Source organism: Rhinatrema bivittatum, chromosome 6 (assembly GCF_901001135.1).
Source record: "Rhinatrema bivittatum chromosome 6, aRhiBiv1.1, whole genome shotgun sequence".
Lineage (NCBI taxonomy): Eukaryota > Metazoa > Chordata > Amphibia > Gymnophiona > Rhinatrematidae > Rhinatrema > Rhinatrema bivittatum.
In genome coordinates this window covers 215914579-215930541 of record NC_042620.1, presented here as the reverse complement: position 1 = coordinate 215930541, position 15963 = coordinate 215914579, and the positions used below count along the sequence as shown (strand labels likewise).

Below are 15963 nucleotides of genomic sequence, written 5' to 3'. Positions count from 1 at the left end.
TTTGTCTGAAGCTTTCCTTTGCTATTTTGTATTTAAATCTACAACTTGGATCCATAAACTCCCAGGAATTTTAAAGGTTAGAGGGAGACCTAGCTGCTGCTGCCATGTACATGAACCTCGGACGTTTTAGTTTTAAAGTCTGGTGTTGAAACAGTCTTATTATAACCTATGTTCTGCATTTAAGCAGTTTGAGTGACTGGCACAGTCCATATTCAGCCAGTGGCCAGCTAGGAAAACTAGCCTGACAAACTTACCTGGGAAAATTAGTCAGGATATTCAGCCTTGCAGGTGTGTTGCTAAATATACCCAACTGTCTTTAGTCAGTTAAGTTTATGTGGGTAACTTTAGGACTGCTTTTTGGCGGTTGATGTCTTTATGAAGATTGTTGAAATAACATTTTATAAAACAAAGTATATTGAAGGGAGGGGTGCTTGAAAACAAAGTAATGAGTCTGTAACCTTCCCCCGCCTCCCCTCCCAAAGCATGAAATTTAGTGGATGTCCAATTAACGTCCATGGAAAAATTGGCCATCCTAGGACAGGGTCGCTGCAGGGCCTAAGTGCGTGCCGGCTCAGAAATGGGTCCTGCATTCACTTTTTTTTTCTTCTCTCTCTTGCTTCAACTACAACGTGGCTTTTACAGAAGTGCACCATTCATCCACCTCCCTGCGTGTGGTAGGGTGGGTAGCACGTGCCCTTTAGGAGAGGCGCCTATGACCATAGGCTAGCTTTGGCTCTGCAAATATCCCACTCATTCCTACACACCTGCTCCCAGCACATCCGCCTCTCCTACAAAAAAAGGGAAAATAAGTGACGCAACTTCTCAATTCACCCACCCTTGCCCCAACCTCCACACCCCTGCAAGCACATCCACCACCTCTACACATACCACCAAAACATTCACACCCCATAACTCCCCTTACACATTCCAACCTCCCACGTTATCCCCCTTAGATCACTCCCCCACATACAAACCCACCCAAACACACATTTATCCCCAACACACACTGTGATGCCTATATATATATATATATACACACACACACATACTCCCAGATACCACCACACAAAATTCCTCCACACATCTTACAACCCTTCATCTACAGACACAGCATTACCCCACAACTCCCATACACACATTCCCTCCATAAACCCCTCCCATCCTCACACACTCCTACCCGCCCAAACACACAGACCCTATAAATTCATCCCTCAGAGGCTCCCATACCCGCCCCCCACATACACAGCCCTGCATCCCCATGCACACACACACACATCCTCTCAACATACAAACCCCCTCTGTTACTCAGCCACACCCTCCATTCCTCTCAAACACTCCTCAAAGCCACACACCCCACATCCACACATCCCTTCTACAACTCTTATGTTGGAAATCATTCCTAAAGCAATGCCCCTGCATGTTTAAAAATAGCATCATTCCTTAGTATATGCCAACGCTTTTATGCCTGTGCGCAGTTAGAGGGTGAGCGTGAGATTTACAGGCATATGTTTTAGGTACTTTTTTTGAACAAAAACCTCAAGTTACTGTGATCCTGTTATTTTGGGAAGTTACTAAGTTTGCTTTCCTCTTTTCACTCATTGTAACTTCATGTGATGACTGATAGAAGCTGAAGAAACCTTTTGAAAAACAATTTTTAGAATTACAAGAAATATTAGGATGTTTGATACTTGCTGAAGTTAGAAACAATTTTAGAAGAGATGTTGGTAGCAAAGTAATAGCTCTGTATATTAGGGTATTATAGAGACAATAAGTGGTTTTTAACTAGATTCACAGATGCAAAATTTTGGAAATTCTCTCCAGTAGTGGGTTTGCTGTAGCCAATTTTTAAAGATTGCATGTATTGAGTGGAGGAGTAGCCTAGTGGTTAGAGCAGTGGGCTATGACCCAGGGAAACCAGGATTTAAATCCCACTGTTGCTCCTTGTGACCTTGGGCAAGTCACTTTACCCTCCATGGCCTCAGATACAAAATTAGATTGTAAGCCCTGTGAGGATAGGGAAATGCCTATAGTACCTGAATGTAATCTGCTTTGATATGCACTTTGAAGTGCTGAAAAGCGTAATATAAAAATATCTAAATAAATAAAAGGAAAATGCAACAGATTAGATTCTGTTCAGTACTTATTTTTCTTCTTTCTTTTTTTGCTTTGTATATCAAATGCTATTGTAAGGTTGTTGACAATGTTTGCACAAACTTATGCCTGTTATTTCAAGAAATAAGAAAAAGGCAAACAGAAGCCAGATGACCTGAATCAAATCACGGTAAACCTGGAAGATGTGGTAGGCCAGACTGACAAACTGAAGAGTAGTAAATCACCTGGACCAGATGGCTTACATCCCAGGGTTCTGAAAGAACTAAAAAATGAAATTTCAGTCTTATTTCAATTAATTTGTAACCTATCATTAAAATTATCCATTCTACCTGAAGACTGGAAAATAGCCAATGTAACCTCGATATTTAAAAAGACCTCCAGGGGTGATCCGTGAAACTATAGACCAGTGAAGCCTGTCTTCAGGGCCAGGAAAAATCGTGGAAACTGTTATAAAGAATAAAATCACAAAACATTTAGATAGACATGGTTTAATGGGATGCAGCCAGCATGGATTTACCCAAGGAAAGTCTTGCCTCACAAATCTACATTTTTTTTTTGAAGGGGTGAATAAATGTGGACAAAGTTGAACTGGTAGATGTGGTGTATTTGGATTTTCAGAAGGTGTTTGACAAAGTCCCACATGAGAGGTTTGTAAGAAAACTAAAATGTAATGGGATAGGAGGTGATGTCCTTTTGTAGACTGCAAGCTGGTTAAAAGACAGGAACAGAATAGGATTAAATGGTCAGTTTTTACAGTGGAAAAAGGTAAACAGTGGAGTGCCTCGGGGATCTGTATGTGCACCAGTGCTTTTTAATATATTTATAAATGATCTGGAAAGGGGTACAATGAGTGAGGTGATCAAATTTGTGATGACTCAAAATTATGCAGAGTAGTTAAATCTCAAGCGGATTGTGATGAATTGCAGGAGGATGTTGTAAGACTGGAAGACTGGGCTTCCAAATGGCAGATGAAATTTTACGTGAACAAGTGCAAAGTGATGCATATAGGGAAAAATAACTCTTGCTGTAGTTACACAATGTTAGGTTCTGTATTAGTAGTTATCACCCAGGAAAGAGATCTAGGCATCATAGTGAATAATACATTGAAATTGTCGGCTCGGTGTGCTGTGGCAATCAAAAAAGCAAACAGAATGTTAGGAATTATTAAGAAGGAAATGACAAATAAAATGATGGATGTCATAATGCCTCTGTATCGCTCCATGGTGAGAGACCGCTTCTTGAATAGTGTTGTGTATGCAATTCTGGTTGCCGCATCTCAAAAAAGATATAGTTGCACTGGAGAAAGTGCAGAGAAGGGCGACCAAAATAAGTGGCATGGAATGGCTGCCGTATGAGGTAAGGCTAAGGAAGTTAGGGCTGTTCAGTTTGGAGAAGAGACAACTGAGGTGGGGAGAATATGATAGAGGTCTACAAAATCATGAAAGGACATGAAAAAGTTAATGAAAATCGGTTATTTACTCTCAGATAATAGGACTAGGGGTTACTCCATGAAGTTAGCAAGTAGCTCATTTAAAACAAATCGAAATTCTTTTCACTCAACGCACAGTTAAGCTCTGGAATTTATTGCTAGAGGATGTGGTTACAGCACAGAAGTCCTAGAGTGAGCCCACAGGCGCACAGTCAAAGAACTCAATGATTTGGAAAATTGGAACCGTCGAAATGACCTGGGCATAGTGGATTTACTGGAGAACGTCAAAGGCAGTGATCCGGCCAGGTTTTTGGCTGCCTTTACACTGAATTTGGAATGTAAAAATGGCAGGCTAAAGACAGACCGAGCGCACAGGGTGCTTCTTCCAGCAGATAATGGCTGCCCGAGAGCTATTATTTTACGTTTTCACTATTATGGGGATAAGAATCGAATTCTGGAAGCTAGCTAGAAGCTTAAAGAGGTTCTCTTTCAGGGGAACCTACAATTTTCGGAGTGGACAGTGGAGTGCCTCAGGGATCTGTATTGGGACCCTTACTTTTCAATATATTTATAAATGATCTGGAAAGAAATACGACGAGTGAGGTAATCAAATTTGCAGATGACACAAAATTGTTCAGAGTAGTTAAATCACAAGCAGATTGTGATAAATTTCAGGAAGACCTTGTGAGACTGGAAAATTGGGCATCCAAATGGCAGATAAAATTTAATATGGATAAGTGCAAGGTGATGCATATAGGGAAAAATAACCCATGCTATAGTTACACAATGTTGGGTTCCATATTAGGTGCTACAACCCAAGAAAGAGATCTAGGTGTCATAGTGGATAACACATTGAAATCGTTGGTTCAGTGTGCTGCGGCAGTCAAAAAAGCAAACAGAATGTTGGGAATTATTAGAAAGGGAATGGTGAATAAAACGGAAAATGTCATAATGCCTCTATATCGCTCCATGGTGAGACCACACCTTGAATACTGTGTACAATTCTGGTCGCCGCATCTCAAAAAAGATATAATTGCTATGGAGAAGGTACAGAGAAGGGCTACCAAAATGATAAGGGGAATGGAACAGCTCCCCTATGAGGAAAGACTAAAGAGGTTAGGACTTTTCAGCTTGGAGAAGAGACGACTGAGGGGGGATATGATAGAGATGTTTAAAATCATGAGATGTCTAGAATGGGTAGATGTGAATCGGTTATTTACTTTCGGATAGTAGAAAGACTAGGGGGCACTCCATGAAGTTAGCATGGGGCACATTTAAAACTAATCGGAGAAAGTTCATTTTTACTCAACACACAATTAAATTCTGGAATTTGTTGCCAGAGGATGTGGTTAGTGCAGTTAGTATAGCTGTGTTTAAAAAAGGATTGGATAAGTTCTTGGAGGAGAAGTCAATTACCTGCTATTAAATTCACTTAGAGAATAGCCTCTGCCATTAGCAATGGTAACATGGAATTGAGTTAGTTTTTGGGTACTTGCCAGGTTCTTATGGCCTGGATTGTCCACTGTTGGAAACAGGATGCTGGGCTTGATGGACCCTTGGTCTGACCCAGCATGGCATTTTCTTATGTTCTTATGTACTGAAATATGCAAGGATACAGGGCATGGCATCAGGCAGCTCCAGAATCGCATGCCTCAAGTTGAATAAAGTACATTGCCGCCTTGGCATCATTAAAGAAATTTCTAGTGTAGAGGTTGCTGTTTCTGTGTTTGTAACACATTTCCTTGTTTATAGATAAGGTTGTTTCCTGTATTATCCCTCCCAACGCAGCCCCAGTGCAACACGGTCCTGTGTTGGGGCACTGTGCATAGTTTGAACTGCTGTCTTTGGCATGTCTTTTGAATAAATAAAAAAATTTCCATTTGACGTCTTGAAACAGCTTGAATCTTTGGCCACATACGTTAATGGTTACTATATACAGCGGGAGAGGTTGAGTGAGGAAACCAGTAGGGGGAATCTGGGCAAGAAAAAAAACTTGGGTGGAACCTTCAGAACCCAAGAATCCCCAAGTTAGAAGAAAATCTCATTCACTTAGAAGAACTGTGGGAGAGTTGGAGATCAAAGAGGGAGGGACTTCACAGCCTTCACTTCAGCAAGGGGGAAGGAACACCCAGGTAGACTAGGAGGAGAAGGGGAGGGGGCCAGACAGGAACAGAAAGTTGTACTACTAGAGGCCAAGGGAGATGTGGAGGTGTTGGAGAATCTACCACCAGAGCCGGAACTGGAACCAATGCCAATGAATGTGAGAGATGAATGGTGGAAACCCTCTCTGGATTGTTAAAGCCAGACAGGTTTAGAGTCCGGTAGAAGGAACTGCCCTGGGTTGTAGTAGCTGTAGTTGGGCAAGGCAAAGTGTATGTCTCTCTCTACGAGCTACAGTGGGTGGTGGCAGAAGGGCTTGGTTCCCTCAAACCAAGCCCACAAGCCCTAGAAGCTGTGCTTGAAAAAACTCTTCTGGTCTCTGTTAGAAACTGTGGTGTAAGCCAGAGACTGTTGTTTAAAAAGGACAAGTTCAAGCCCTGCGGCAGAAGCCAGAAACTGTGTTTAAATCAGACTGGGTTTAACCCAATGGCAAAAGCAAGAGAATGATCATTATTAGGCAGTTCTCTCCACGAACTGTGATTTAATTTGTGCAGAGAAGGCCGGACATATTTTCCGAAGCCCTGCCACGAACTGGAATGTTATGGTAAATGGAAGTATTATACTCCCGGTCTTTAAGCTCCCTGCTGGGTTAAATCATCTACTCGAGCATGGGCTGTGTTTTGAGGTTGCCATGCTATATGAAATTATCCTGCAGAGGAGAATTGTTTACCGAAGCATTGGCTGTGTTGGGGAATATTTCAACCTACTTTCAACCCAGGGAAAGGCGGAAAGAATGACAATACTTACCTGATGTGTTAAACCTTTGAATGCAATGCTTAGGTTTTCTGGATGTCTGGTGTATACAATACGTATCTGAAAGAGATTATACTTACCCTACAACATAACTCATATAGCTAGATAGATTATTTTTTTATGTGCATTTTCACTTGTGCAGTTAGTGGGGCCCATTGAGATATTAGCGTGCAGTATATCAGATCATCATCCGGTGCTTTTCCCATTGAACATATCCCAGGCTCTGGAGTCAGACAAACAATGTCACTTCAATCCATCCCTTTTGGGCAATGAACAGTTTTGTACTATGGTGGAGAAAGTGGTACAGGACTATGCAGAGATTCATACAGGGGGCTGATCAGTCTCCTGTGGTATTTTGGGAGACATTCTAAGCTGTATAGCAAGGGCGAATTAATTTTGCCAGTCATCTAAACAAAAGGAGGAAAGGGAATTCTTTGGAAAGATGGGTTCAACAGCTAGAAGACTGGCATAAAGCCATATGCTCTGTTTGAGTTTATGCAGTGCTCCTAAAATGAAATTGGGAACTGAAGCATCTCCAGATATCGAGGGTGGAATGTTCCTTTAAATTCGCCAGACACAGATTTTATGAACATGAGGACAAGACGTGTGCCTTGTTAGCAAGGGTGCTGAGGAAACGCATTTCGCAGCCCCTTATACATAGTATCCGTGGGGTGGATGGGGAAGTGAAACATAGGCTTTCTGACATTAATAGGGTTTTTAAAGAATGTTTTTCAGACTTAATCACTAATAGAAAAGAGTACAGCTTGGAAGAATTAAATGAGTATCTGAGGGAGGTACAGGTCCCCGGACTCACTGACAGACTGCAAGGCTATCCGCATTGATACAGGTAGAGGAAATATTTAAAGCAATGATGGGGCTCCCTAATGGGAAGTGCTTGGGGCCAGACAGCTTTGCCTTGGAATTCTACAAAAGAATTTTGCAGGAAATATTTTCTTTCATGCTGACAATGTTTTCTTATCTGCAACAATCACCAGAGACTGGCAATAACCTATTAGATGCCAATATAGTGTTAATATACAAGAAAGGGCACAATGCCTTGGACCCTGGCTCTTACAGGCCAATTTCGTTGCTAAACACCTATATAAAAATCCTGGCCAAGATCTTGCAGACCTGGCTAGAGAGCATCATGGAAGATTTGGTGCATCCAGACCAGACTGGTTTTGTGAAGGGCCAACTCTCAACAACAAACACCTGTTGTTTAATATCACATATATGGCTAAGAGAGAGAAGACTGTGGGGGGCTGTGATGGCCTTGGATGCAGAAAAGGCCTTTGATAGGTTGAGGTGGCCTTTTCTCTTTGCAGTTCTGGAGAAATTTGGACTACCTGCCCCATTTAGGGACTGTTTGTGCACTATATCACTGACCCATAGCACAAGTGCTAACCAACGAGCAGAGAGCGTGTCCATTTCCGATCTCAAGCACCACAAGGCAGGGTTGTCCGCTGTCCCTGCTGCTCTTTGACTTAGCCATTGAAATCTAGCAGGCGGTAAGGAGCATTTGGTTTCAATGTATGTGGATGATGTTTTCCTCTTTCTTCCGAATCCTAAATGATCAGGTCCCAGAATGTTAAGACTACTTCGGGAATATGGGTGGATGTCAGACTATAAAGTCAATTTTAATAAGTCTAAAATTTTCCCTATAGGAGTCACCACTGATTAAGACATTCCAAGATGCTTAGGGATCAGAGTGCCAAAAGATCTCATAAACTTAACTATTCACCTGCAATTAGTAGCATATAGCGGGACCTTCAGGAATGTGATGACTCCTATCAGTCTTGGATGAGCAGAATAAATGCAGTCAAGATGAATGTGCTCCCTCATCTCATATACTTGTTTCAGTACATCCCGAAACTTTTACCTGATAGCCTTTTCTCTAATCTTAACAGCTTCTCCTCAAATTTATGTGGCATGGCAAACGCCCTTGCATCAGACTACGGATGCTCTGGCTGCCAAAGGAGAGGGGTGGCATGTGTCTCCCAAATTTATAGGGGTATTTCTGGGCAGGCCATTTGCATGGGGTTATGATGTGGTTGCACAGAGATAAGGATACTCCAAGGTATGTGCTGGAATCTCACCTGGCAGAGGGCTTAGATCTCTGCTGCTTATTGTTAAACTCTAATGCTTCTTCACGCTGTAGGAGGACAGGGAGAATGAACATAACCATTTCTCATACACTTAAGGTGTGGTGGGTTGTCAGCAAAAACCTAAGCTTGTCCCATGGGCCTCGTCTCCCCTCTCTCCGTTACGGAATAATCCCATGCTAAATGTTTGTACATTTAGTAGGGAGACTGCTGACTGGTGGAAGGTAGGTCTTAAAATGTTTGGACCAGTTGTGGCAAGAGGGCTTGACCACTCACCGATCTGAGGGGCGGCGCGCATGAGTTACAAAGGACATCTATAGCATACTACCAGAAACTGAGTGCTTGAGGGGCATAGGAAGAGAGGACATATACCGCTTCCCTCCTTGGCATTTAAGAAAACACTTTTAGGTTCTGATGTGCCTAAGAAATTTATTTCACTTCTATACAAGGCTATCGGTGGTGGTATGATGGCTGCTGATCCCCCTCTCTTCTGTATCTGACAGTGAAATAGGGAATTATCTTTACAATTGGAGGATGATAATTGGAAAGTTATCTGGCAAAGGGCCACAGGGTGGAGTTAATGGTTAAGCTATTGCATCACACTTATAGATACCTTCTGTATTATGTAGCTTTCTCTCCAGCTTTTTCCCATCTGTGCTGTGGATTATGGTAGTCATGCTCCCCCTCCCCCCAGTAGCAGCATTTTGGAGAAGCCTGGACAGGGTGGTGGAAAAAATCTTGGGAATGAGTGTTGACTTTATGCCAGAATTTTGCCTTCTGGGGCTCTGGAGAAACAGTCCTGCTGACTCTCAAGAGGATATTAACTGATCAGTTAATATATGCAGAGAGGCATACCCTAGCATTATTATTGAAAGAAATCCCTACTATGGCTGGCTGGCATAAGCAAATTTATGAAATTGCATTAATAAAGAAATTGACATATAAGCTGAAGAGCAAAGATGTGATTTATGATCAGATGTGGAAATGCTACTGAACTGGAGCATTTCTAATCAATAGTAATGTTCTAAATAGTGATATGATAATTATGAATGAATTGCTCTAACCTATGCTCCCATGTGTCATGACTTTGGAGGCTCTGATGCTGTACATTTAACATTTGGGAAGGAGACCATTCTGGTTGTCTATACATTGTATCCTGCTCGCCGTGCGTTTGTAAATAGATACCCCTTCTGTGTTTGATGTTCTGCTTGTTCTTTATATAAAAAGTTTAAAAAAAAAATTGTTGGTTTAAAAAAATTGCTCATATGAAAAAAATAATGTGCACACACCTAGTCACTAGTTGGAGGGAGCATTTATTTATTTTATTTATTTAAAGCTTTTTATATACCGGTATTAGTGTGAAACATCATATCGGTTTACATTATAACTGCAGATTGAAATTACATGGAAGAGGGAGGGGGGAAACAGGGACTAATAGATGACAGAGTAATTGGTTATAGGAAAGGCAGAGTGAAAAAATGGAACAAATAATGCATGAAAAGTAATAATAACAATAATAAAAAACATGATTATATCATTACATGGAACTGATTTAGGTAAAATTACAGCGAGGGATAGTAGGATAAAGTGGTAAGGGTTTCGGGTAATGAGACTTGGTAGGAAGAAAGACTACTTTTACGGGAGGTAAAAAGTGTAGGAGTAGCATGGAGGGAAGATTAATGAAGGAGCCGCAAGTCCTTTAAAAATAGCCCCACTCCTCCCTTGAAAAAATATCCATGGGCCCCATTCTCCCACCCCCACTGGTTTTGGGACTGCTCATAAAATTAAAAAAAAAAAAAAAAAAAGTTCCCCCTGTCCCCAGCCCTACCCCTGGCCTCTTATACTCACCTCTTTTTTCTAAATATCCTCCAGGCCTCCCCCAATTTAGCCCATTTATGGGTTTCTTCAGGGGGCAGCAGTGATCCCCATTTGCTCCTACATTGTAGGCACCATCTTGAAAAATGGCAATGACTGATCGCAAGCACTCGTTTGCTCCACAGGTGAAGGACATAGGAGAGACTGAGGTCAGCTGGTGCAATTTTTCGAGATGGTACTGGTAGGGCAGGAGTGAGGGGGAGTTATCCCAAGGGGGGGGGAGGTATTTTTAAGAAAGGGTGTGAGAATAACAGACCAGGGGCAGGGCTTGACAAGAAGAATTTTTATTTTATTTTTTTTTTTAATCAATTTTATGGGCTGACCTGGGACCAGCAAGGGGTAAGAGGAGAATGTTGGGGATGAACAGACTACCATGAACATTTTTTTCAAGTGGGGGTGGAGGCTGTTAAAAGGACTTGCATAATTTATAAAAGACGGTGGCTCAAGGATGGAGGAAAGGCCACTATCGTGCATTACCATGGCTGAGAAAGTGCAGTATTCCTAGCCGTGGCAATACGTGGAAAGTTTGTTTGATTTACTAGATTGTAGAGCTCAGACCCCGCCATTTAGTAAATCCTCCAGAAATTTTCTTATGGCAAAACTGTAGAATTGCAATGTTTTACTACAGCTTAGTAGATTAGCCTGTATGTGTGTTATATCCCATATGGCCATTCCTCTTCCTGTGACACACCAAGATAATTTAGCTTACTGTTCCTAGAGCCTCTTATCTCTCTTGTATTCTGCTGACTTTCCCTTGTGCACCTACTGGATTTCTCACCTCTGCACACTACAAGCCTGCACTGCTGGCTGCTTCCTTTCTTGTTTTCCTTTTGGCAGTGTAGAGAAGATGGAGTCTCCACTAGATGGCCCTAGCTCCCAGCCCTTGGGTAGACAGTTGCTAAGAGACCTAGAATTTATAACGGCACCTCCCCCAGAGGATGTCTGGAATGGAAAGTCCTTGAGGCACAGGGAGGAGGGGCGGGGGGTATCTTAGGGTAGTGTGAGGCAGATTAGGTTTTGTTGTGGAAGAAGAAGGAGCTGATAAGGAATGCTCTCCAATGTTAGGCCCCCAGCCTGCATAAGGAAGGGAGAGACTCTGCCCTGACAAGTCTTTGAATAAAGACTGGAAAGAAGAGGGACAGAGATTGAGATTTGACTTTTTTTTTTTCCTAGGTTTTGAGATTTTTTTGGAGACCTGAGCTTTCTGGGAATAGAAATCCCCTCTCCAGAAGTACAGGATGGATCTGTAAACCCCTTCGCCCCATCACGAGGAGGTTGCAGAGACAAGAGATTGAAGATTTAGTATTGTGTTGGCCAAATTCTATGTTTTTCCCTCTAAGTGGGAAGGAAGTATTTTTCTGCCCTCTTTCTTTCCCGAACTAGAAGTTTAAAAGTTGCTTCTACTAGAGAGCTTTCTTCAGGAAGGTCCCCTGCTGTTTGGTATAAAGAGGATTGAGGACATATGGAAACCCCCCAACAGATTTTCCACCTCAGGACACAGGCAGGTTGGAGTGTGGGAATGTTTTTTTGGATATCAGTTCTTGTGGGGAAAAGGGACATCTGTCACAGCTAGGATACCCCAGCCCCTTTGGGACAAATATTTCATCTCAAGGATGAAATGCAAGTTCCAAGCCTCACTACCAAGGGATATGTCCACAGAGGGAGATAATCTGTACTCCAATATGGCTGAAGAATCTGGATATAACTGGACACTTCATTATTTGCTCACATTGCTTCATGTAAAATCAATAACAGTAAACTTTTAATTTGAATACACATCCAGCGAGTCCAGCCTGTTTTGTCAAAGTACCTGTCCCAAACAGCTATAGTCACACACACACACACACACACACTAGGGAAGTCCTACATCACTGCCTGGGCCAAGAAGGTCTGCTCTCACCCCCACCGAAAGGATACACACCTTGGGGACATGCAGGAGGGGAAACAGATGTTGAAGACAGCCCTAGAAAATAAATTATTTTGTGTGCCCTTGGAAACAGTTAAGTCCACAAAAAAAAAAGGGTTGGAGTAGCATCTTCATTTACGTTGTAGAACATATATCAGTTGACCCTTTACACAGATTCACTATGCCACTCAAACAGAGAGTGGCTCTGTCCTTATACTGTGTTATATACATATATACAGTATATTGTAACACACGCTGGATGCTAGTTTATTTGCAGAAAGTTACATTACCGTCCATGAAAACATGTATGAGGCTCCTTTCACTCATAACATGCTGTCTCCTCCTCATTCAATTCTATGAACAGGACACCACTCCCTCCTCTGCCCTTTTAAGAACATAAGAAAATGCCATACCATGTCAGACCAAGGGTCCATCAAGCCCAGCATCCTGTCTCCAACAGTGGCCAATCCAGGCCATAAGAACCTGGCAAGTACCCAAAAACTAAGTCTATTCCATGTTACCATTGCTAATGGCAGTGGCTATTCTCTAAGAGGTAGATTTTTTTAAAAAGCGCGATTGCGCACTTTTGTTCGTGCAGGAGGCGCAAACAAAAGTACGCTGGATTTTATAAGATACATGCATAGCCGCGCGTTTCTTATAAAATCCTGGATCGGCGCACACAAGGCTGCCGATTTTGGGCAGCCTGCGCGCGCCGAACCGCGTAGCCTGCCTCGGAGGGAACTTTCTTTCGCCCTCCCCTCACCTTCCCCTCCCTTCCCCTACCTAACCCACCCCCCCCTTACCTTTGTCCTTCGATTTACGCCTGCTAGAAGCAGACGCCCCCGGTCCCCTACCTAACCCACCCCCCCTTACCTTTGTCCTTCGATTTACGCCTGCTAGAAGCCACGCCCCCGGTCCCGCCCCCGAAACGCCGTGTCCCGCCCCCGAAATGCCGCGTCATTTGGCCCCCGATACGCCCCCTTAAAAAACCCCCGGGACTTACGCACGTCCCGGGGCTCTGCGCGCGTCAATCCGGGCGGATTTACGCGAGCAGGGCTTTTAAAATCCGCCCGCTTGTGAACTTAATAGCAGGTAATGGATTTCTCCTCCAAGAACTTATCCAATCCTTTTTTAAACACAGCTATACTAACTGCACTAACCACATCATCTGGTAACAAATTCCAGAGTTTAATTGTGCATTGAGTAAAAAAGAACTTTTTCTGATTAGTTTTAAATGTACCCCATGTTAACTTCATGGAGTCCCCCCTAGTCTTTCTATTATCCGAAAGAGTAAATAACCGATTCACATCTACCCATTCTAGACCTCTCATGATTTTAAACATCTCTATCATATCCCCCCCCTCAGCCATCTCTTCTCCAAGCTGAAAAATCCTAACCTCTTTAGTCTTTCCTCATAAGGGAGCTGTTCCATTCCCCTTATCATTTTGGTAGCCCTTCTCTGTACCATCTCCATCACAATTATATCTTTTTTGAGATGCGGCGACCAGAATTGTACACAGTATTCAAGGTGCGGTCTCACCATAGAGCGATACAGAGGCATTACGACATTTTCCGTTTTATTCACCATTCCCTTTCTAATAATTCCCAACATTCTGTTTGCTTTTTTGACTGCCGCACTTCCTTGCCTTTGTTTCTTCATCATGTAGTCTCAGCCCTCCTCTCATCCTCATTATTCATTCATTCATGCCCTTTACACTCTCGTCACACCATTCCATGCCTCTCTTTCTCTTTATTCGCTTCCATGCTCCTTTTTCTTGACACTAGTTTCCACATGACAATAACATTTATCCGATACAGCACTTTGTGCGCTGTGCAAGCTATGATTATTAAATGTTGTTATAGCAGTATGATAGAGCAGAAACTGCCTTCTGCAGCACAATAATTAATCTGACTTTCCTGTAGAACTTCTATGCATGACATCCTTATACTTAACCAAGGCACAATAAGTTATTTTAACTTTAAACTAGGTGATTATAAAACAATTATTTTAAGTACATTTGCACATTTACAGCTCATCATATTCGCTAAGACCCACTGCTAGATCCACTAGTTACCAAAGAAAGGAATTTTACTCCAAATGCTACACAACATTTATGTTGAAAAGAAAATGTGTAAAACGTTTTTTTGTATGACCATCATAATTACACCAATGGACTACATTAATTTCTGGAAAGGCTTATGTCCAAATAAGTGTGGTGAATATAACCATAGGTCATCCAGAATGATAGTGTGTTTGAGCTCTTGCAATTTTTTTATATGTATATATGTATATATATGTTTTATATGTATATATATGTTTTATATGTATATATGTATATATAATATTTAAAAAAGACTTCTTAGTGCTTATGAAAATCTTGAGAACTTATCTCGAGGATACTTCAAGTATTGAAAGTTGTAAACCAGTCAGGATAAAGTTATGTGATGAAGACAAGCTGATGATGGTTATAAGCTTCAAATAACCTGATGAAAACAGTCGGGTGTTGATTGCAGACTACAGATGATCATCATAGCCTTGTCCTGACTGGTTTACAACTTGGTATCCTCGGATAAGTGCTCAAGATTTTCATAAGCACTAAGACGTGGTTTTTTTTTTTGGTTTTTTTTTAAATATTTGATTTGCATATCAAAATTCTAAAAAAAACTGCATGATATCAAAGACACTGTCATTTTGGATGACTTACGGTTATATTCACCACGCTTATTTGGACATAAGTCATTCCAGAAATTAATGCAGTCCATTGGTTTAATTACTATGATCATACAAAAGGTTTTACATATTTTCTTCTCAACATAAACGTTGTTGTGTAGCATTTAGAGTGAAATTCCTTTCTTTGGTATATTCTTTATATTGTCCATGGGTTTGTTTTCAGAGTATAGATTCACTAGTTAAGCAAAAAAATGCCCAAGGGCCTTTTCCAGGCAACCTTCATTCAGTGAATTTGTATCATTGGAACAAAGTGAGTTAAGAAACAGTGGTGATAAAAAACAAAACTGTTTGCCAACAAAAACTTCTATAGCATCGCCTGGTAAGACAGTTAAGTCAAAAGGTATGTTCTTCTCTATGTTCACATTGCTTTCAAGCTTTATAATTAAGGGTAGATTTTTACTGAAGTAAGAAAAGTGATACTGATATAGCTTAGACCAAAAGATAAATTGTACAAAAAAATAGACAAAGCTAAACTTACCTTCTCAGTGGGTCAGTTGAAATGAGGAATATACACAGATTCTGATCATCAGCTGTAGCACAATAAATGTAGCAATTTTCCCATATAACATTTGCTTGGCTCTTGGCTACATTAAGCTGTTTTTCATGCCAACAAATGTGAATACTGGCTGTGCTGCAGCACCCAGAACTTCTCTTTCAGTTTCTGCATATAGTACAGGAAAGGAGAAGTTGAATGGAAAAACAGCTTGATTTGTCTGCAAGTAATAGCAATTCTGTTACAAAAAATAAAAAGGGATGTTAGAAATGGATCTGTGATGTGGGAAACCGCAGTTTAGTCTTGACATGCACATGAAGGTTGCACAAGAGCAGCTACAGTGGCTATCAAAAGTTTTCACCCTCTTCCAAAGTGTTCACCTTTTTTTGCCTTGTAGCCTTG

At 41.6% G+C, this 15963-nt stretch overlaps 1 protein-coding gene across 1 annotated transcript in view; it reads right to left on the bottom strand.

Annotated features, from left to right (window-relative positions):
• Window positions 1-15737, bottom strand: part of LOC115093992 (uncharacterized protein CXorf21-like) — a 41657-nt gene extending 25920 nt beyond the window's left edge. The window contains exon 1 of the mRNA XM_029606548.1: window positions 15547-15737. The gene's annotated coding sequence lies outside the window, so the exon portion shown is untranslated. The remainder of the gene's footprint in view (window positions 1-15546) is intronic.
• Window positions 15738-15963: the final 226 nt, after the last annotated feature.